This window comes from Pseudorca crassidens, chromosome 4 (genome assembly GCF_039906515.1).
Source record: "Pseudorca crassidens isolate mPseCra1 chromosome 4, mPseCra1.hap1, whole genome shotgun sequence".
NCBI classification, from domain to species: Eukaryota; Metazoa; Chordata; class Mammalia; order Artiodactyla; family Delphinidae; genus Pseudorca; species Pseudorca crassidens.
The window spans coordinates 85171017-85194260 of record NC_090299.1 but is presented as its reverse complement, the minus strand read 5'-3'; positions in this window follow the sequence as shown (position 1 = coordinate 85194260).

Sequence of the window (23244 nt, the reverse complement as noted above, 5' to 3'; positions counted from 1 at the left end):
TGTCACAGAAGATATTAAGAAACCTTGGACTAGACCTACTATTAATTTTTTTTAGAATAATATTTCTTAAAATTAAAAAAAATGTAACAGGAAAAAAAAGATACAAATTCAGAATATTTAAAATGGTACACTAAAAAGATTGTCTAACCCAAAATAAGGCAGGGAAGAATAAAGGAATAACAACAAAACCCCATGAGACATATAGAAAAGAAAAAGGAAAATGGGAGATATGAATCCAATCTTACCAATAGTTACATTAAATGTGACTGGATTAAACACTCCAATCAAAAGGCAATGATTGTTAGACTGGATTTTTAAAATTCAAGATCCAAGTATGTATAATAGCCATTTTTAATTCAAAGACACAATAGGTTGAATGTAACATGACAGAAAAAGATCTACTGGTGTACCATGTTTTTTTGCACTTCACTTTACTGTGCTTTGCATGTTACATTTTTTTACACATTGAAGGTTCGTGACAACCTTTTGTTGAGTAAGTCTATCAGCATTATTGTCCCAACAGGTTTGTTTTTAAACTAAGGTATGTACATTTTTAAAAAACATAATGCTATTTATTGCACACTTAATACACTATAGCATGGTGAAAACATATGCACTGGGAAACCAAAAATTTCATGTGACTTACATTCTCGCTTTCTTGTAAATTTGCTTCATTGTGGTGGTCTGGAACTGAACCTACCATATCTCTGAGGTATGCCTGTACCAGACAAACAGTAAATAAAGGACAGCTTAAGTGGCTATAGTAATATCAGAGAAATAGACATTAATATGAAAATATTACAAAGTGATATTTCATAATGATAAAAGGGTCAATACAGCAATAAAATATAACAACAGTAAATGAATATGAACCTAACAATACAGTCTCAAAATACATGAAGTCAAAATTGGCAGATTTAAAAAAGAAATAGGTATTCAACAGAATGAGTTATCAATATTTCTATCAATAATGGAAAGAAAAACTACACAGAAAATCAGTAAGAATATAGAAGACTTAAACAATACAGTCAACCAGCTCTTTCTTTAGATATAGAATATTCTACCCAACAACAGACAACATATTTGTTTCTAATACACATACAGAATATTCTACCCAACAACAGACAACATATTTGTTTCTAATACACATGGAACATTCTCCAAGATCATACTGTGGATTATCAAACAATCTAGATAAATGTTAAAGTATTGAAGTGTACAAAGTGTCCACATCAGGGGATGACAAATAACACCTACAGGCTGAATCCAGCTCACTGCATTTTGTATATAAAGTTTTACTGAAACATAACCACACTTATTCATTTACCTATTGTCTATGGCTGCTTTCATGTTTCAACAGCAGAACTGAGAAATTGCAATAGGAACCACATGGCTATCAAAGGCTAAAATTGTGGAAAAACTTAGCAAATCTCTGAATTAGTAATCAACACAGAGAAACAAATTTGGGGAACTCTCAAATAGTTGGAGTTTATGAGACACTTCAAAATAACCAATGGGTTATTTAAGACATTAGAAAATGGCTTAAATTAGGCAAAAACAAAAATGGCTTATTAAGGTGCAGCTTTAAATGGTTGAATTAGAAAGGAAGAAATTTTACAATAATCTAAGCATCCAGCTTAAGAAGCTAGATAAAGAAGAGCAAATAACACCAAAGTATGCAGAACAGAGTAAATTATAAAGACCAGATCAAAAATCAGTGAAATATTAGAAACAAAAAGACAATAGAGAAAAATAAGTGAAACCAAAAGTTAATCATTTTGAAAGAACAACAAAACTGATAAAAGCTTAGCAAGAATGAACAAGAAAAATTATTATATAGCATAATTTGTGCTCCAGATACTGTACTAAACATTTTTGTATTAACTTAAGCATGTTTTATGTCAAATCTCAAGAAAATTGTTGAAGGAGAAAATATTATAAACTTTATGCAAATCAAGTTGAACATTTAGATATAGGCAAATTCAAAACTAAATTTATCAAAACTAAAGAGATAAGAAATCTGAATACTGTGATACTTATTAAAGAAGTTAAAACCATAATTAAAAATCTTCCCATAAAGCAAACTCCAGGCCTGGATGATGTTACTGGTATGTCTTTCTACCATTTGAGAAGGAAGTACTATCAATCTTTTATAAACTCTTCCAGAGATTACCAGAAGAACGGATAGTTTTGAATTCATTTTATAAGGCCTGTATACCTTGATACCACCACTTGACAATGTTGTAATAAAAAAAGAAAACCACAGATAAATATTCCCTCAGGGACCTAGATACACAAAAAATCCTTAAAATATCAAGAGATTGAATACAGCAATATATAAATAGAATAGTACATCATGACAAAGTGGGCTTTATTCCAGAAATGCAAGGGAGATCAAAATTTGAAAAAAATGTACTTCACCAAATGGTGAATTATAAGTGAGAAAACCATATGATCATTTTAATAGACACAGATAAATAGATTCTTGATTTTAAAAAGAGAACTCAGCAAACTAGAAATGCAAAGAACTTACTCAGTCTAATAAAGGAATTTTTTTTTAAATTTACAGTCAACATTGTACTTTAAGGTGAAATGAATGCCATTAACGTTGGCCACAAGGCAGGATGGCTATTCTTACTGTTTCTATTCAATACTTTGCTGGATGTCCTAGCCAGTACAGTAAGTCAAGAAAAAGAAATATAAAGCATAAAGATGGAAAGGAAAAGTCGAAATGTCTGTATTCACAGGTGTGATGGTATATATAGAATACATTCATAGAAAATCTTAAGCAATCTTAAAAAAAAGTGATAACTAGTGAATTTAGCAAGGTCATAGAATAAAAGTTAAATATATAAAAATCACTTGTACTTCTAGATATCAGCAAAAAAAACCTTGAAAAATGAATTTAGAGAAATAATATAATTTACCATAGCATCAAAAAACATGCAGTGCTTACCAATAAATTTAACAAAAGATGAACAACATCTCTATTTTGAAATTATAAAATAAGACCAAGAGAAATATAAGACCTAAATAAATGAAGAGATATATCATGTTCACTGAAGTGTACATAATGCTGGTTTAGGTGAGAATTCTTCCTAAATTGACCTAAAGATCAAGGCAATCCCAATCAACATCCCAGCAGGCTATTTATATAGTAGATATTGAGAAGCTAATTCTAAAATTTTTATGCAAATTCAAAGAACCTACAATACAATTGGCAAAACAGTCTTGAAAATCTTGAACAAAATTAGAAGACTCACAGAGTCTTTTTAATAAAGACAACTGGATGTCCATATAGGATAAAAATTGATCTTGACCCCAACCTGACACTATACAAAAGAAACTAATTCGAGATGGATCATATAACATAAAACAAAAGAGCTAAACATAAAATAAAGCTTATCTTCATAAACAGATATTTCAAACCTACTTGGAATGGCTAAAATTAAAGACTGATAACACCAAATGTCAACAAGGGTGTGAAGCAAATGCAATTCACATAATTTGCTGGTGGGAGTGTAAAATGATAAAATGACTTTGGAAAAGTGTTTGGCAGTTTATCATAACATTAACCATATACTTTAACCTAGCGATTCCATCATTGGTATCAACCCAAGAGAAATAAAAGCATATGTCCATTTATAAACTTGACAAGAGTATTCATAGCAGCTATTCATAATAGCTCAAAACAGAAAACAACCCAAATGTCCATCCAGAGGACAATAAAGTGATATATTCATATGGAATACCACTCAACAATAAAACATGAATGAACAACTGATAGACATACCATGGTGCATGAATATTAGCCATTGTGCTGAGTGAAAGATTTTATGAGTCCATATGTATAAAGTTCTAGAACAAATAAAACCTATCTACAGCGATAAATAGAATAGAGGCCCAAGGGATGGAAGTGGGGATGATAGGAAAAGACTTGAACAGAATAGGAGTGACAAAAATTCTGTGGGTTACTTAGGTGTAAGATGTACTTGTCCAAAACTCATTGAACTGTACTTATGCATTTGACTGTAAATTATATCAATAAAATAAATGCTTCACTTAAAAAAATATCAAGCCATTGCAGATGACTGAGCAAAATTCTGGCCAGTCTAAGTAAAGATGGAAATACATCCAGTCATATAACTCTTAACTTGGGAAAGTAAGTATACCAGTTTCTCTAATGATTAAAAAATTTATTCATATACCAAGCTCTATAACTTCTTTTGGAGACATTGAGGAATATAGTGGAAAATGGCCTAGGAAGTTTCACATGAAAAGTAATACATTTGCATTGATTTTTAAAATAAGAGCAAAATTTAAAGCACACTGTTGAATTATAATTCTGACAAATGGAATGAAAATTTTCTGGTTCATATGAGGATATTTAAAATAACTTCAGGAATAGCTGCCAGCAGTTCGTTTCTGATATTTAACTATTTTCTCCCCTAAAACTCTTTAGTGTTCTACATATTTTTAGTACATCTGGTAACATTAAGAAGAAAGCCTTAGTTATTCTCTAATGATCTTTCACACTGACTCTCCTTTTAAGAATGATGGGTTCTAAGCAGAAGCATTACTGTGAAAACTACAGGTTTCAGAGAGGGCATGGCCCTGCCTACACTTTGACTTCAGACTGTTAGCCTCCAGAATTGTGAGACAATACATTTTTCTTGTTTTAAGCCACTTAGTTTGTACTATTTTGTTACCATAGCCCAAGGAAAGTAATATAGATGTACCTTTTACCGTAGTTCTCTGTTGAATTATTTTGATTAATGACTCTAATATTTAGAAAAGATTTTTTAATGAATGGACATATTAATCAGATCTCTTCTGACAAAGAGATGTCCTATACAGTATATACAATAGAATATTACTCAGTCTTTAAAAAGAAGATGCTGCCATTTGTGATAATATAGGTGAACCTGGACTATGTTATGCTAAGTAAAATAAGCCAGGCACAGAAAGGCCTCACAGAACTTTGCTCTGCACATTTGCAGCCAGTTACTCATCCAAACTCTGGGTCTGTGATGGCTAATACAATAGCCAGAAACCACATGCTGTAGACATTTAAATTTAAACAAAATAAAATATTTAGTTCCTTAGTTGTACTTGCCACATTACAGTGGCTCAATAGCCACACAGTGCTGGTGGCTACCATAATGGACAGCACAGATATATGTATTTCCATCATTGCAGAAAGTTCTATTGCACAGCATTGCTCTTGGGTACCCCATGCATATTTCTGGAGCTCTGTTTTCAATACAGGTTTCTCTTCTCTGATATCCTGCTCCACAATTCCAGCTGTCTCAACAGCCCCAAATTATAATCTGTTTTTTCTGCCCAGCGAGACTTCTGCTCTGTTTGAACTCTATCCTGTATCCAGTTTTGAAAAGCACATAAAACTAGGTGACTTTGGAGCTAACCTTATGCCTTTCAAGAATCACAGCCCTGCACTATTCTCCAAGGCCCGCACATAGTTACTTTTTATATTTCGCTAGTTTATAGTTGGTGAGGGAGAGCAAATTCAATAGACATCCATCATGGCAATCACCACAAAAGTTTCATGATGCTTGTAATAGTTCATTTTAATTGTCAAGTAGTATTCCAAGTTTTATCCATTTACTTGATGAATGGATGTACCTTTCATCCAGTTTCCCTCAATGGTTACATATTATGTAACTATAGTACAATGCCCAAAATAGGAAATTTGCCTGGGTATAATGTGTATGTGTGTGGTTGCATGTCATTTTATCATGTGTAAATTTGTGTAAGCACCACTGCAGTCAAGATATAGAACTATCACCACAAAGCTTTCCTGCATGCTGCCTCTTTATAATCACATAGATTCCCCTTCCCTTCACTCCCCTAATCTTAACCTCCTGCACTACTTTATTCTCCATCTCTACAATTTTGTCACTTAGAGACCGTTATATCAATGGAATCATATAGTATATGACCTTTGGCTTTTTCTTACTTAGCATAATGCCCTTGAAATCCATTCAAGTTGTGTATATCATTAGCTCATTTCTTTTTATTGCTTAGTAGTATTCCTTGGTATGGATGTACCACAAATAAAGATAATATGAACATTGTGTATAGGTTGTTCTGTAAATGTAGGTTTTCATTTCTTTGGGGTAAATGCACAGAAGTACATATGGTATTTCTACCACGTCAATCTGCTAAACTGTTTTCTAGATTGGTTTACTGTTTTACATTCTCACAATCAACATATGAAATATCCATTTCTTCGCATCCTTACCAGCATTTGCTATTGTCAGGTTTTTTTCAGTTCTTCTAATAGATAAGTGGGGATATCTCATCATAATCTTTATTTGCATTTCACTAGTGATGTTGAAAATCTTTTCATATGTTATTTGCCACCCATGTATCCTTTTCAGTGAAATGTCTCTTCTTGTCTTTTGACCATTTTCTATTTGGATTTTTTTAAATGTTGACTTTTGATTATTTAAAAAATATATCCACCTAAAACTAATACAATGTTGTATGTCAATTATATCTCAATAAAACTGGAAAAGAATAAAAAATTTATTTTGGATATGAATCATTTTTGGATATATGGTTTGCAAATATTTTCTCCTAGTCTCTGGCATGCTTTTTCATCATCTAACAGGGTCTTTTGAAGAGCACGGTTTTAAATCTTGATAAAGTCTGATTTATGGATTTTTTTCTTTATAGATCATGCTTTCAGTGTCTAGCAAACTATTTTATTTTTTAAGGTATACAACATGATAATTTAATATAAGCATTGTGAAATGATTACCACAATTAAGTTAATTAACACATCCATTACCTCACACAGTTAATATTTTGCGTGTATGTGGTGAGAACACTTAAGATCTACTCTCTTAGCAAATTTCAAGTATACAATACCATATTATTAGCTATAATCACCATGCTATACATTAGATCCCCAGAATTTACTCATCTTATTACTGACAGTTTGTAACACTTTGACCATCATCTCCCTCTTTACCCCACCCCAGCTCCTGGCAACCACCATTCTATAGTTCTATGAATTTAACTTTTTTTTTTTTTAAAGATTTAACATGTAACTGAGATCATACAGTATTTGTCTTTCTGTGTCTGGTTTATTTCTCTTAGCATAATGTCCCCAAGTTTCATTCATGTTGTTGCAGATAGCAGGATTTTATTCTTTTTTATGGCTGAATAATATTCATATATATATACACACATATATATATACATATATATATATACAGATACACATATATATATTTATTTCTCAATTTATAATTTTTTTGTCCATTAATCCAGCAAGGATCCTTAGGTTCTTATCCTGGTTATTGGGAAATATGCTGCAAAGACCATCGGAATGCAGATTTCACTTTGAGATCCTGATTTCATTTCCTTTGGATATATACTCAGAAGAGGGATTGCTGGATCATATGGTAATTCTATTTTTAATTATTTGAACGCTCCATTCTGTTTTCCATAAAGGCAGTACCTCTTCGCATTCCTGCCAACAGTGCACAAGGATTGCCTTTTCTCCACACCCTTGCCAACACTTGTTACCTTTTATCATTTTGATAATAGCTCTCCTAACAGATGTGAGGTAATAACTCATTGTGGTTTTGATTTGCATTTCCCAGATGATTAGTGATGTTGAAAACATTTTCATATATCTGTTGGCCATTTGTATGTCCTCTTTGGAAAGATGTCCATTGTGGTGCTTTGCCCATTTTTTAATTGGGTTATTTTAAATTTTCTTTTCTTTTTGTTTTGCTATTGAATTGTATGAGTGCTTTATATATTTTGGACATAAATCTCTTTTCAAGTATAAGATTTATTTTTTCCCTTTCCATAGGTTACCTTTTTATTTTGTTGAATTTTTCCTCTATGGTACAGAAGCTTTTTAGGTTGGTGTAATCACGCTTAATTATTTTTGCTTTTTTCCTGTGCTTTTGCTGTCAAATCCAAAAAAATCATTACTAAAACCAATGTCAAGGAGCTTTTCCCCTATGTTTCTTCTAAAAGTTTAGAGTTTCAGGTCTTACACTTAAGTCTTTAATTCATTATGAATTAATGTTTGTGTATGATGTAAGATAAGGTTCCAACTTCATTCTTCTGCATATGGATATCCAGCTTTCCCAACACCCTTTATTGGACAGACTACTTTTTTCCCATTGTGCATTTTTGGGGTCCTTGTTAAAGATTAGTTTAGTGTATATGCATGGCTCTCTATTCTGTTGTATTGGATTATGTGTCTATTTTATGCCAATACCATACTCTTTTGATTAGTATAGCTTTGTAAGACAGTTTAAAATCAGGAAGTATGATGCCTCCAGATTTGATCATCTTTTTCCAGATTGTTTTGGGTACTTGGGGACTTTTGTGGTTTCATATGAATTTTAGTGTTTTTTCTATTTCTGTGAAAAATGCCATTGATATTTTGAGAGGGATTTCATTGTATCTGTCGATAGCTTCGGGTAGTATGGACATCTTAACAATATTAATTCCTCCAATCCATGAACAAGGGATATCTTTCCATTTATTTGTGTCTTCCTCAATTTCTTTAGTCCTGTGGCTGAGAAAGGCTGAAGCTGAGTTACAGGGCTGTTTCAGGATTTTCAGTTGAACCAGTGTTGGAGGACCTGCCTTGGGGCATTGATACTCTTGTCTCCCACTTGGTTCCTAGGCAGGACCATGGCTAATAGGCGCTGGAGCCTGGTCACTGACTGTTTCAGTGTCCACTTGCTTCAGGGTCCACAGCCGGGACCAAGATTGGTGGGCCTCTTATCGTGGGCATGGGTTGGTGTCAGGAACAAGTCCAAACAGGGCTGTAGCTGGGTCTGCAGGGGGCAGGGCAGTTTTGCCTGTAGCCAGGACCATGGTGAGCAAGTCTACTACCTGGACCTGGATGTGACTTCGCAAGACAGCCGTCTTTGGTCTTGGATTCCATTGGGGTTTCATAGTCTCCTACCCAGATCTCAAAGCTCCCACAAAGCCACTTATTTTTTCCTATGGATGGCTGCCAAAATATTGTTGCTGAGAGAGACTATGAATGGGGACTTCCTATTTTATCACACTGTATGCTAATGTCACGCCTCACACAAACTCTTGACCAATCCTTAGCTGCGAAAGATTTTCTCCTATGTTATCTTCTAAAAGTTTTATAGTTTTACATTTTATGTTTAAGGTTTAGGTCAAAATTCATTTTTTTGACTGTAGATATCCAGTTGCTCCAACACCATTTTTGAAAGGGCTATCCTTCCTCCATTGGATTGCTTTTGCACCTTTGTCAAAGATCAGTTCAGCATATTTGTATGGATCTGGGTTCTGTATTCTGTGTCATTGATCCATTGTATCTACCCCTCTGTTAATACCACATGGTCTTTGTTAATATATCTACATAATAAGTCTTGAAATCAGATAGAGTGGCTCTTCCCATTTTGTTCTTCTTTCTCAGAATGATTTTAGCTATTCTAGTTCCTTTGCCTTTTCATATATATATTTGGAATAAAAGTGTCTATATCAACAAATAATTTTTCTGAGATTTTGATACCAATTGTATTAAACCTTACATCGTTTTGGGGAAATATGACATCTTTACTATGTTGAGTCTTTCAGTCCATGAACACTGTATCTCCATCTATTTAGATGTTTTTTATTTATTTTATTAGCATTGTGTATGTTCAGCATACAAGTCATGTACATGTTGTGTTAGATTTTCATGTAAGCATTTCATTTTTTTGAGCAACTGGTAATGATGTTATTTTTTACATGTGTTCTGTTCTTTATTTCTTCAACATTTAGCTTTTTCTTCTCTTTAAGAGAATTTTACATTAGTAAAAGTATCACCTCTCTGATGTTAGAGTATGTTCTAGCAATTCTTACACATAATTTTTATGATATGAACCAAATTAATGAAAATAAATAGCTTCAAGAAATTCCAGGATTGTAAACTGAAACTGCTGAGTAGGAGTAAATGAAGTAGTCTAGAAACAACTTTATTGAAGGAAATCAGAAACTTTATAACAAGGAGAGTATAGGCAGACTTTTTCTGTAAAGGGTCAGATGGTAAATATTTTAGGCTTTGTGGGGCACACACAGTCTCTGTCACTTCTCCTCCCCTCCCCCAGCCTCTCTCCATCCCTCCTCCTTCCTTCTAAAGAGATAATGTACAGTATGGTGACTATAGTTAACAATACTGTATTGTATACTGGAAATTTGCTAAGCGGGTAGATTTTAAGTGTTCTCACAAAAAAGATAATGGTAACTATATGAGATGATAGATATGTTTATTAGTTAATTACAGAGATCATTTCACAATGTATTAAGTCTATCAAAACATCAAGTTGTATATTTTAAATGTATACCATTTTTATTTGTCAATTATACCTCAGTAAATCTGAAAAAAAACTGTAAAGACCGAAAGCCCCATTTCCATAACAAATATTTTGTTTTGCTCCTTTAATACCTTGAAACAAAATTTATAATATAGTCTATAATATACATAATTTTAAAATGCAGTACCTTAACTATAACATAAAGTAGAAAGAAAAGGAAAGAAATATTAGAAAAGAATTCTGATTCTTGATTTTAACTTTTTTTTTTCTTCTATTTTTATTGGATCAGTCTGTGAAAGACATTACCACCAGTGCTTTACTTGAGAGGACATTATGCTAGTTTTAGACATAAGATAGTAATAGTTCCTTGGTGTTAACAGCTATCATGGATGTGTGTGAATGAGCCATCTCTTCTGAATATTAAACTTAGTTGAACCTTGACCAACCTATGTTGATATGGATACTAATGTTGGAAATGGGACCTCATGAGTAAGTGTTTTAAAGTCTGTGTTCTGCAAACAAATAAATTTGTCAGCTGCTGCTTAGAAAACATCCATTGTTCATTTATTTTATCACTGTAGGAAAAGGAGGAATCCAAATAGCTTGCCTATGGCTGGATGCATCATTAATTTTCCTGAGAACTAATTTGTTAAGCAGCACAGGTTATGTCAACTGAGATTATCTAGGTCTTCTTTTCCCCTTTAATTCAGAAAGGAAACAAGATGAAAGTGCTATACTGTCAACTGAAAATAGAATTTTTAGGGGAAAGGCACATACTTAGAGGCACCCAGAGCTGACAACTTATATCTCTGCAAATGCCTTTCTGGCAGGGATGGGCTGTGGAACACTGGCACACAATCCAGACAGACAAGTGATACTGGATGGATAAAGGGAAAAAGAAGAAGGATCTGCTATGTAACAAGCACATATATTTAGGGTTTAGAAAAAAATGCAATATACTCGCATGCGAAACTCATATTGCAGCTAAATAACTTTCCTTGATGTTTCTTGTGCCTTCTTTTTTTCCATATATATTCATACATGTGTATATGATGTATATATAATTACATCTATATATATCATTCATCTTTATTTATTTTACAACAACATAGAAAATATATTTTTTGTTAAAAGAAATGGAGGGACTTTGCTGGTGGTCTAGTGGTAAAGAATCCGCCTTCCAATGCAGGGGTCACAGATTTGATCCCTAGTCGGGGAACTAAGATCCCACATGCCACAGGGCATCTTAGCCTGTGCACCACAACTACTGAGCTCGCGCACCTCAACTAGAGAGCCCGTGTGCCGCAAACTACAGAGACCATGTGCTCTGGAGCCCATGCGCCACAACTAGAGGAGAGGAAACCCACATGCCACACTAGAGAGAAGCCTGTGTGCCACAATTAGAGAGAAGCCTGTGCGCGGCAACGAAGAGCCCACGTGCCATAACTAAGATCCGACGCAGCCAAAAAAATAAAAAAATAATAATAATAAAAAAAAGAAATGGAAACTCTCATAAAACAGAAGAGGAATTGATTAGAAGGGTAGCAGGTAGATGATAGTGCTTGGAAATAATAGAGTTGGTGAACTAGGGTCAGTAAAGGATAATACCTGGACTAAGCATGGAGCTAAATAAAATCTCTTCCACTACTGATGCTTCTACTGCTCCCACCACCACTGCCACCATTGCTGCTACTCCATCCATCTTACCTTCAACTCTCTCATAAGCTTCCATTGAATGCTCAAAACTGCCAAGACCACACCCAGTGGCAGAGAGACCACAATTATTTGGGCTTTTGGAAATCAAGGAAATAGCTAAAACTCAAATATATGTGCACTACAACCTAATTTTTGGCTCCTAATAGGCAAGTATATCCATCTTCCTAGATGTAAACTTGCAAAGTTATTCCAATCAATGTAATTGTTCATAATATAAGTACACTCTTCCTCTCCAAAGGAACACAGTCTAATTAGGTGATCTCAATTCTTCCTTCAGTGCTATAGTGACCCTATCTCAATATTCTGCAATTCAAGGATTAAGTGGTAATGTTAATTACCAACAGGGCATCAAATATATGTACTTTGAAGGTAAAAAGTGCAGAGAGAGGGGATGACAGTTAATATGAAATTCATGAATGATACATTAAGGAAGAAATATTCTGTCCTTGATTCTGCAACTGGAGATTAGGATGTGACTGATTTTTTTTGACTTTCCTCCTCCAATAGCCATTCCATATTCCCTTTGCCTCCAGTGTCTCAAAAGCTGATAGTTCTTTGTTTAGTGTAAGTAATCAAACTTCCATGTGAGAAGAATGTGAGCCCTTTGTATTACAGCCCAATGGAATTTGAAATAGTCTTTTATTAACTGTTTTTCAATAAACTTTTAAAATTTTAGAAGTTTTCAGTTTACAGGAAAGTTATGAAGATAGTACAGAGAGTTCTCTGTGCTCACTTCACACTGAGTTTCCTTTATTATTTTGGTGTATTTGTTACAATTAATAAAACAATGTTGATGCATTATTATTAACTAATATCTAAATTTTATTAAGATTTCCTTAATTTTAACCTAATGTCCTTTTTGTTTTCAAAGGTCCCTTCTAGGGTATCACATTACATTTAGTTGTAAGATTTTCTTAAAGCTCCTCATGACAGTGATAGTTTCTCAGACATTCCTTGTTTTTGATGAACCTGACAGTTTTGAGGAGTACTAGTAAGACATTTTGTAGAATGCCTCTTGAAGTTTCTCTGATATTTTTCTCATGGTTATACTGAAGTTATGGGGTTTTGGGAGGAAGAACACAGAGGTAAAATGCCATTTTCATCATATAATTTCAAGTCATACTCTCAACATGACTTACCACTGTTGATGTTGACCTAATCACCAGGCTGAGGTAGCCTATGTCGTGTTTTCTCTGAGATGAAGTTCCTTTTTTCCCTTTCCATACTGTAGTCTCTGGAGTGATGTAACTAGGCTGCCCGTACTTAAGAAGTGGGGAGTTAATGCTCCCTTCCTTGAGGGTGGAATACCTACATAAATTACTTGGAATTCCTCTTCATGGGAGATTTGTCCCTTCTCTCATGTTTATTCATTTATTCAAATATATCTGTATGGACTCAATGGATATTTATTTTATACTTTAGGTTATAACCAAATATTACTTTATTTTATTGCTCAAATTACTCTAGCTTCAGCTCTTGGAGATCCTTCAGGTTGTTCCTGTGTCTCTTTGACATCTTTGTGAGTTTTATTTTATGGGTTTTTTTGTTGTTGGTTTGTTTTTATTTTTTAGTACTTTATTACTTTCTGGCACTGTGAGATGCTCCAGGCTCATCTTGTATTGTCCTAGTCCTAGTATTAGCCATTTCTCCAAGGAACCCTGGTTCCTCTTATTAGAGAATGGTAGTAGAAGACAAAATCTGGGTGCTAGAGGTACTCATTACTACCAGATGTTGTTCCTTATAAGCCCTCTCAGCTTATAGAGCAGTATAATATATGTATGTATACTAACCTGTGTACATACACATGTCTACAAATATTTCTATACATAACCATTTGTATTGTATTAAGCTAAACAGGAGTTCATACTGATGTCTCCAACTCTAATCCATTACCACATGGATCATTCTAGCCTTCTCCCTTTGTTTATCTATAAGCTCTCATTAGGACAATGAAGAGCCTGGCTGTCACCAATTGTTCAGTTCCAGTAAACACGTATAGCATTTTCAGAGTTGTTAATTTATATCCTCATAGGAAACAATCAGCTAGCGTACACTGCTTATATACCGTTTCTTTTGCCTTTAGTCTTATAGACTCCACTCATTCTTGGGTCAGCACCCATATCTCTCTCACCCCCTTCAGTGAGATTGTTTGATGCATTTCTAATATAGTTAGATTGTTTTGTCACATTCTGCATTCCATCCGGAGATACTCTGACCTAAATAGTTCTGTAAAAGTTTGCATACGTATAATTTAACTATTTGTACCGTGAATTCCTATAGGTTTTTATAAATGTGTAGTGTCATGAACCTACCATTACAATATCATGCAGAATAGCCTCACTTTCCTAAAAATTCCCTGTGTTTTGCCTATTTAACCACCTCCTCCTTTGCCTGAACCCCTGCCAAAAAATGATATTTTTATGTTCTCTATAGTTTTGCTTTTTTCAGAATGTCATGTAGTTGGAATCATATAGTATGTAACCTTTTTAGACTGGCTCATTTCACTTAGAAATAGGCATTTAAGATTCCTACATGCCTTTTGGTGGCTTGATAGATACATTTTTTTTTTACTTGTAAACAAAACTCCATTGTATGGATGCATCCATGTTTGTTAATCCATTCACATACTGAAGGGCATTTGGTTGCTGCCAATTTTTGGCAATTATGAATAAAGCTAATATAAACATTTGTGTGCAGGTTTTGTGTGAACATATTTTCAACTCAGTTGGTCAAATACCTAGGAATGTGATGCCAGGGTTGTATGGTATAACTATGCTTACTTTGTAAAACTGCCAAATGCTGTTTTATAAAACCATTCCCTAGTTCGCAATGTAAAAACAACTTGCCCTTATTTTTCCCTTTATTTTCTCAACCCTTTGTCTCAATGTTGCCTTTACTATTGGCAACCCATGCGAAATATATTCTCCTTTGGCTCTGTCTTTTACATCCTTTACAGCCTTTTACATTTATTATTTTCTTTTTCCTCAGCATTTTTTTCTGCCACATAACAATAGATTAGATAAATTCATTAATCTGAGCCTCTTTAAAATACCTATGACTTATCAGGTGTTGCAGTGCCTTGCTTCTTAAGTTAAACCATCATAAGTTGATAGGACACTCCAGGTTAATTTGGATGAGAGGAGAGTTTACATCGTTTTCCATAGCAGCTGCACCATCTTACATTCCTACCAATAGTGTAGAAGGGTTCCAATTTCTCCACGTTGTTGTCAACACTTGTCTTTTGTTTTTTGATAACAGCCATTCTAAGAGGTGAGAGGTGCTAGTTCATTGTGATTTTGATTTGTATTTTCCTGATGATTAGTGACATTGAGCATCTTCATATACTTGTTGGCCATTTGTCTTCTCAAGTCCTTTGCCCTTTTTTTTGCTATTGAGTTGTATGAGTTCTTTATATATTTTGAATCTTAACCTCTTATCAGGCATATGGTTTGAAAATATTTTCTCCCATTCTGTAGATTACCTTTTCATTCTGTTGATTGTTTTGTTTGCTATGCAGAAGATTTTTAGTTTGAGGTAGTCCAGCTTGTTTATTTTTGCTTTTATTATGTATGCTTTTGGTGTCATATCCAAGAAGTCATTGCCAAGACAATGTCAAAAAAGTAACAGATTCTTTTTTTCTACTTACTTTGATTTGAATTTTGCACATTATAAAGTGCAATCCAAATGTTCTTTCAGTTTACTTTCTTTCCTAATTAGTAGTTCTAATTAGTTTAAATTTCAAATGTTTTGTGATTATTTGCAGTTGATTCACAACTAAGGAAAGCCATTCTAAGGACTGGTAGAATATGCCATTTCTAATGGAAAACTGTGTACAAACAGGTGCTTAGTGGTTTATTGCCTAATGCTTAGAACTGTGAAATACAAATGATATATAAGACCCAGTAACCTCCTATAAGAAGCTTACATTTGATTAGGAAAATAACCCATACATGTGCCAAAATAAGGATGATTCTTTACAATTCTTTGTATCTTCCAATAATGTCCATCTTATGCCTAGGCATCTAGTAAGTGCACAACAGCTACTTTCTCAGTAAAATTATCTTTGATTTTACCTATTAGACCCATTCTCTTGGCTTAAGTTGGTACTTATCAGGCCCCTGGATCCAAAGGACTTAATGATTTACTAACTTTTATTGTGAGCAGAAAGGACATTAGAATGTGTAAGCTCAAGGACACATTATTAATCATTGTTATAATATCAATATTATTTTATGCTAAATTTACATTTATAATAAAGCAAAATAAATTCAGTATATATATTATCTATAATTTTTAAAGAATGTATGTATCTATATAATATATAATCTAATATACATAATATATAATATAGATATAATCTCTATGTATATATTATAATATACATAATCATTATGTATTGAAAGGTCTGAATCAGAGAAGACATGATGCCTATATGCAAAGCAGGGAATAATTAATATGTGGAATCAAAAACAAATCTAAAACAAAAACAAAGCCCATAGATACAGAGAATAGATTGGTAGTTGCCAGAGGTGGGGGGTGTGGGGGTGGGTGAAATGGGTGAAGGGGGTCAAAAGGTAAAAACTTCCAGTTATGAAATAAATAAGTCCTGGGGAGCTAATGTGCAGAATGGTGACTATAGTTAATAATACTGTATTGTACATTTGAAAGTTTCTAAGAGAGTAAATCTTAAAGTTCTCAACACAAGAAAAGAAAATTGTAACTATGTATGGTGACAGAGATGTTTACCAGACTTATCGTGGAGATCATTTTGCAATATATACAAATATCAAATCATTATATTGTACACCTGAAACTAATATATTGTTACATGTCAATTATACCTCAATAAAAAAATGCAAGGTTGGGGCTTTCCTGGTGGTGCAGTGGTTGAGAATCCGCCTGCCAATGCAGGGGACACAGGTTTGATCCCTGGTCCAGGAAGATCCTACATGCTGCGGGGCAACTAAGCCCGTGCGCCGCAACTACTGAGCCTGTGCTCTAGAGCCCGTGAGCCACAACTACTGAGCCCGCGTGCCGCAGCTACTGAAGCCCGTGTGCCTAGAGCCCGTGCTCTGCAATGAGAAGCCACTGCAATGAGAAGCCCACGCACTGCAACGAAGAGTAGTTCCCGCTCACCACAACTAGAGAAAGCCCGCATGCAGCAGTGAAGACCCAACACAGCCAAAAATAAATAAATAAAATAAATAAATTTATAAAAAAAGAAAGAAAAGCAAGGTAATGGTTCATCAATGGTAACAAAAATACCACACTAATGCAAAATGTTAATAATAGAGGAAATGCTGGTGTATTAGGAGGGAAGGGGGCATATGGGAATCTCTGTACTTTCCACTTCATTTTTCTGTAAATCTATACTCTAAAAATTGTCATAGTAATAATAATCAGCAAGGTAATTTCATTGTTTCTATTAAATGCCAGGTACAGTATATCAATATTATGGAGCAAATTCTTGAACAGGTTCCTGGTTTGGGTATTGTACCCTGAGAAAGAAGTAGAACAGAGCTCGGGTCCTCAAAAATAGATACAGAGGAAAGTTTAAAGGACAGGCAGCTGCATCCATGGGTATAAAATGCTAGAATACTTTATGTACTTATTTTGTCAAATGGCAGCCCTGTCTCCCTGTTGGTTGTTTCCCAGGGTATCCACCCTACAGAGAAGCCTGCCTATTGACAAATGCCATGCCCTTATGTGAAACCCACCCTCATCTTCAAATGAAAGGATTTTTAGGGAGATAGAAGAACCAAACTGCAGAAGAAACCTGTACGAGGAGGAAAAAAATATAGCCTGAAAAAGATAGATCAGGATGAACTAACACAACAACCATCCTGGAAGAGACAGAAACAATTCAGATAAGAGAAGAAAATATTTTTAAAAGTAAAAAAAAAAAAAATCCAGTTAGTGTCTTTAGAAGTACAAAAGAAGAAATTCAATCCATAAAACAAAAGCATGGCTATCAGTGAAAGAAAAAAAAAAGAAGCAATCAGAGGATAAGACAGTTACTAGAAATTTAAACATTCAGTAGATGTGATAAATACTAGAAAGGACATGGTTGAAAAAGCAATTGGCAATTTGAAAGATAGAGATAAATAATAAAATAAAGAGATGAGAAATATGATTGACAAGTTAAGGGACATAGTAGATAGATTCAGAAAGTACAGCATTAATAGAAATTCAGTAAGGAAGGAACAGACCAGTGGAAAGGAGAAAAACAACAATAAAGACAATTTTCTTGAGCTGAAGAGTCTTCAGATTGAAAGAATCCTCTAAGAGCCAAGGAGAAAGAAATTTTTAAAGATAACATCTAGGAACATTTTGATAACACTTTCTGAACTCTTAAGGATAAAAAGGAAATCCTAAAAGCTTTCAGAGAGAAATAAAAAAAAGATCCTTACAAAAGAACAAGAATCAGCTTCAGACAGTTCATCAGCAATACTGGGAAGTGTAAGACAAAGGGAATTCCTTCCAAGTCTGAGATAAAAGGATTTTTGAACTTAAAATCTATATCCAGCCACACAATCAAGTGAAGGTAAGATAGACTGTCAAGATGAAAACACTCAAAAAGTTTATGAGCAATGGACATCATATGAAGAAAACTGAGAATGTACTCCTGAAAAAAAAAATTGCAAAGATGAACACAGAAGATACTGGGGATAGTAAGGATCAATATGCCTCAAGTCACACATTTCTTTGGCTGTTATGCTACTTGATTCTACACTGAAAATTATGGTATTCATTATAATTACATTTTAAGGGCTGTTTGTTTTTAGTTTTAAAATAAATCTATATAAAAGGCCCAGGGGTGTAATTTTAGTTACAGATCATAATATAAACTATCATAAACTTAACAATGCAAGAAACGATATCATTAGTAATACAATTTCAATTTCTAACTTCTATATTCTCATTAAGTTCACTGATTCTGTGTGACTTTCCCCTAGGGCCTGTGTTGGCTAGACAACAGCCAAGTGTTACCCACCCACATTGCTTCAACCATCATCTCTATCCAGAAAAATATTGAATCTGTGTTTTGAGCTCTTACTTCACTCTTGGACTCCAGTCTATAGTTCAGACCAACTGTTGAATATCTTGCTCTGGATGTCCTACCAGGATCTCAAACTCAACATGTCCCAGTCTGAATCCATTGTTAAATGCCCAGCAAGATTTTCCTTATGACTACCTTACCTCTAAGTACCTAAGCTACTTAGGCTTACAACCTTAGTCTTCCTAGATGTGTCCTTTCTTTCATCCTCTTAGATATTATTGTTATAAAATCCTAGATTTCTACTTTTGTCCTGTGTTTTATATGACAAGATAGAGCCCTTTATATCCACCCTAATCCCAGCCTTCATTGTTTCTTAATTCAGCCTCCTAAACCTATCTCCTGCCTTGTCTATAATGTTTCCTTTATTATATGTATACCACCTTTTGTCATTAGATTAGTCATCCTAAAGTATAGACATAATTTGGTGATTCCCTTGCTCAAAAATTTTCAGGACCATTTAATAGTTTCCAACCACTTATGCAGTGGTTCTCAAATTTTAGTGTGGCAAACAATACATGGGGAGCTAGCTGCAAGTGTGCATTCTGGAGGCTTATTTGGCAGAGATTCTGATTTATTTATTTGTGAATAGGGCTCAGGAAACTGTATTTTTAACAAATGACCCAAGTGGGTTGTGGAAATGTACTTGCCTTTTGGTCTAATATCCAAATTCTTTAGCTCTATAATAATCTTCAGTGACTGGTTTCTAGAATACTTTTTTTAAGCCTTTACTCACCACCTCCCTACACATATACATGCTTTAATGAAATGTTCATTGGTTTAGACACTAAACTTTCCAGATTTCATTGATATTCTTTTTTAAAAAAAAATTTATTTATTTAATTTATTTATTTTCGGCTGCGTTGGGTCTTTGTTGCTACGTGTGGACTTTCTCTAGTTGCAGAGAGCAGGGGCTACTATTCGTTGCGGTGTGCCGGCTTCTGAATGCGGTGGCTTCTCTTGTGGAGCACAGGCTCTAGGCACGCGGGCTCAGTAGTTGTGCTCGGGGCCTCTAGAGTGCAGGCTCAGCAGCTGTGGTGCATGGGCTAGCTGCTCCATGGCATGTGGGAACCTCCCGCAAATTCATATGTTGAAACCCTAAATCGAACCCATGTCCCCTACCTTGGGAGGTGGATTCTTAACCACTGCACCACCAGGGAAGTCCCTTCATTGAGTTTCTTAATCTTATATTTTGAGCTAGAGTACACTGCCTATTAATTCCTTCCTGTCTTTCTCACCTTTAGGGGCCTGATTTGAATGCCACGCCTAAAACTCCCCATTCCCTGGCCAGATGTGAACTCTCCTTTCTCTGAACCCTCAAAGTAATGTAATAGGGTGACCCTGCATGAGATTAGACCTAAGAATTTTTTTAATCTTAGTGAACAAAGACTGAGGGGGAAAAAAAGTCAAAGCTAGTGTTTTATATCCTGAAAGGCAGAGGTTTATATTTTTCTTTACAGCAAATTTCCCTTTGTTTTGGAAATGAAATTGGGCTCAATGAAGTACCAGCAGATTGTGTTTACATTATAATCCACACAATGCTTATTCACAGAAAGTAGTTGGTGGACAATGATACGCTTTTTCTTGATCTTAAGGAAAAAGATGACTTCCCTGGTGGCACAGTGGTTAAGAATCCACCTGCCAGTGCAGGGGACACGGGTTCGATCCCTGGTCTGGGAAGATCCCATATGCCGTGGAGCAACTAAGCCCGTGCACCACAACTACTGAGCCTGCTCTCTAGAGCCCACAAGGTACAACTACTGAGCCCGCATGCCACAATTACTGAAGCCCACGCACCTAGAGCCCATGCTTCCCAACAAAGAGAAGCCACCGCAATAAGAAGCCTGCACACTGCAACAAAGAGTAGCCCCTGCTCATGGCAATCAGAGAAAGCCCGCACGCAGCAACGAAGACCCAATGCAGCCAAAAATAAAAACAAATGTAAAAATAAATTTATAAAAAACAAAGGAAAGGGAAAATTCTGAATATGATCAGATTTCACTGTGACGTACAAGAAGTGAATGATAAATGTATTAGTTTGCTAGGTCTGTCGTAACCAAGTACCAAAACTGGGTGACCTAAACAAGATAAATTTATTTTCTCATGGTTCTAAAAGTCCAAGATCAATGTGTTGGCAGGGTTGATTTCTTGGCTTGTAGATGGCTGTCTTCTCCTTGTGTCTTCATGTGGTCTTTACCTCTGTGTGTATCTGTGTCCAAATTTTTTCTTTTTATGAGGATACCAGTTATATTGGATTAGAGCCTACCTTAGTGACCTCATTTTAACTTTATTACCTTTTTAAAGACTCTATCTCCAAATGGAGTCACACTGAGATACTGCATGCTGTGTCCCCCGCAAATTCATATGTTGAAACCCTAAATCCCAAAGATGGAGTTTGGGGGAGGTAATTAGGTTATGAAGGTGCAGCCCTCACGATGAGATTAGTGCCCTTAAAAGAAGAGACAGGAGTGTTCTCTCTCTCTCTCTCTCCCGCCATCTACCATGTGAGGACACAACAGGTAGGGATCCATCTGCAAACCAACACTAGGTCACTAGACCCCAAATTTACTGGTGCTTTAATCTTGGGCATCCCAGCTTCCAGAAACATGAGGAATAAATTCCTGGTGTTTAACTCATCCTTTCTCTAATATTTTTGTTATAGCAGCCTGAGCTAAAAAATCTATTCAGGAGATATGAAAGAGATTTGCAAAATGTGAAACAATGCTGCTCCTTTTACCAATATTATTTTGTTTTGAAAAATTTAGTTTTTTTTTTTTAACGTCTTTATTGGAGTATAATTGCTTTACAATGGTGTGTTAGTTTCTGCTTTATAATAAAGTGAATCAGTTATACATATACATATGTCCCTATATCTCTTCCCTCCCATGTCTCCCTCCCCCCACCCTCCTTATCCCACCCCTCTAGGTGGTCACAGAGCACCGAGCTGATCTCCCTGTGCTATGCGGCTGCTTCCCACTAGCTATCTATTTTACATTTGGTAGTGTATATAAGTCCATGCCACTCTCTCACTTCATCCCAGCTTACCCTTGCCCATCTCTGTATCCTCAAGTCCATTCTCTAGTAGGTCTCTGTCTTTATTCCCATCTTGCCCCTAGGTTCTTCAGGACCATTTTTTTTTTTTTTTTTTAGATTCCATATATGTGTGTTAGCATATGGTACTTGTTGTTCTCTTTCTGACTTACTTCACTCTGTATGCCAGACTCTAGGTCCATCCACCTCACTACAAATAACTCAATTTCATTTCTTTTTATGGCTGAGTAATATTCCATTGTATATATGTGCCACATCTTCTTTATCCATTCATCTGTCGATGGACACTTAGGTTGCTTCCATGTCCTGGCTATTGTAAATAGAGCTGCAATGAATATTTTGGTACATGACTCTTTTTGAATTATGGTTTTCTCAGGGTATATGCCCACTAGTGGGATTGCTGGGTCATATGGTAGTTCTATTTTTAGTTTTATAAGGGACCTTTATACTGTTCTCCATAGTGGCTGTATCAATTAACATTCCCACCAACAGTGCAAGAGGGTTCCCTTTTCTCCACACCCTCTCCAGCATTTATTGTTTGTAGATTTTTTTTTTTTTTTTTTTTTTGTGGTACGCGGGCCTCTCACTGTTGTGGCCTCTCCCGTTGCAGAGCACAGGCTCAGTGGCCATGGCTCACAGGCCCAGCTGCTCCGCAGCATGTAGGATCTTCCCGGACCGGCGCACGAACCCGTGTCCCCTGCATCGGCAGGAGGACTCTCAACCACTGCAACACCAGGAAAGCCCTGTTTGTAGATTTTGTGATGATGGCCATTCTGACCGGTGTGAGGTGATATCTCATTGTAGTTTTGATTTGCATTTCTCTAATGATCAGTGATGTTGAGCATTCTTTCATGTGTTTGTTGGCAATCTGTATATATTCTTTGGAGAAACGTCTATTTAGGTCTTCTGCCCTTTTTTGGACTGGGTTGTTTGTTTTTCTGATATTGAGCTGCATGAGCTAATTGTAAATTTTGGAGATTAATCCTTTGTCAGTTGCTTCATTTGCAAATATTTTCTCCCATTCTGAGTGTTGTCTTTTGATCTTGTTTATGGTTTCCTTTGCTGTGCAAAAGCTTTTAAGTTTCATTA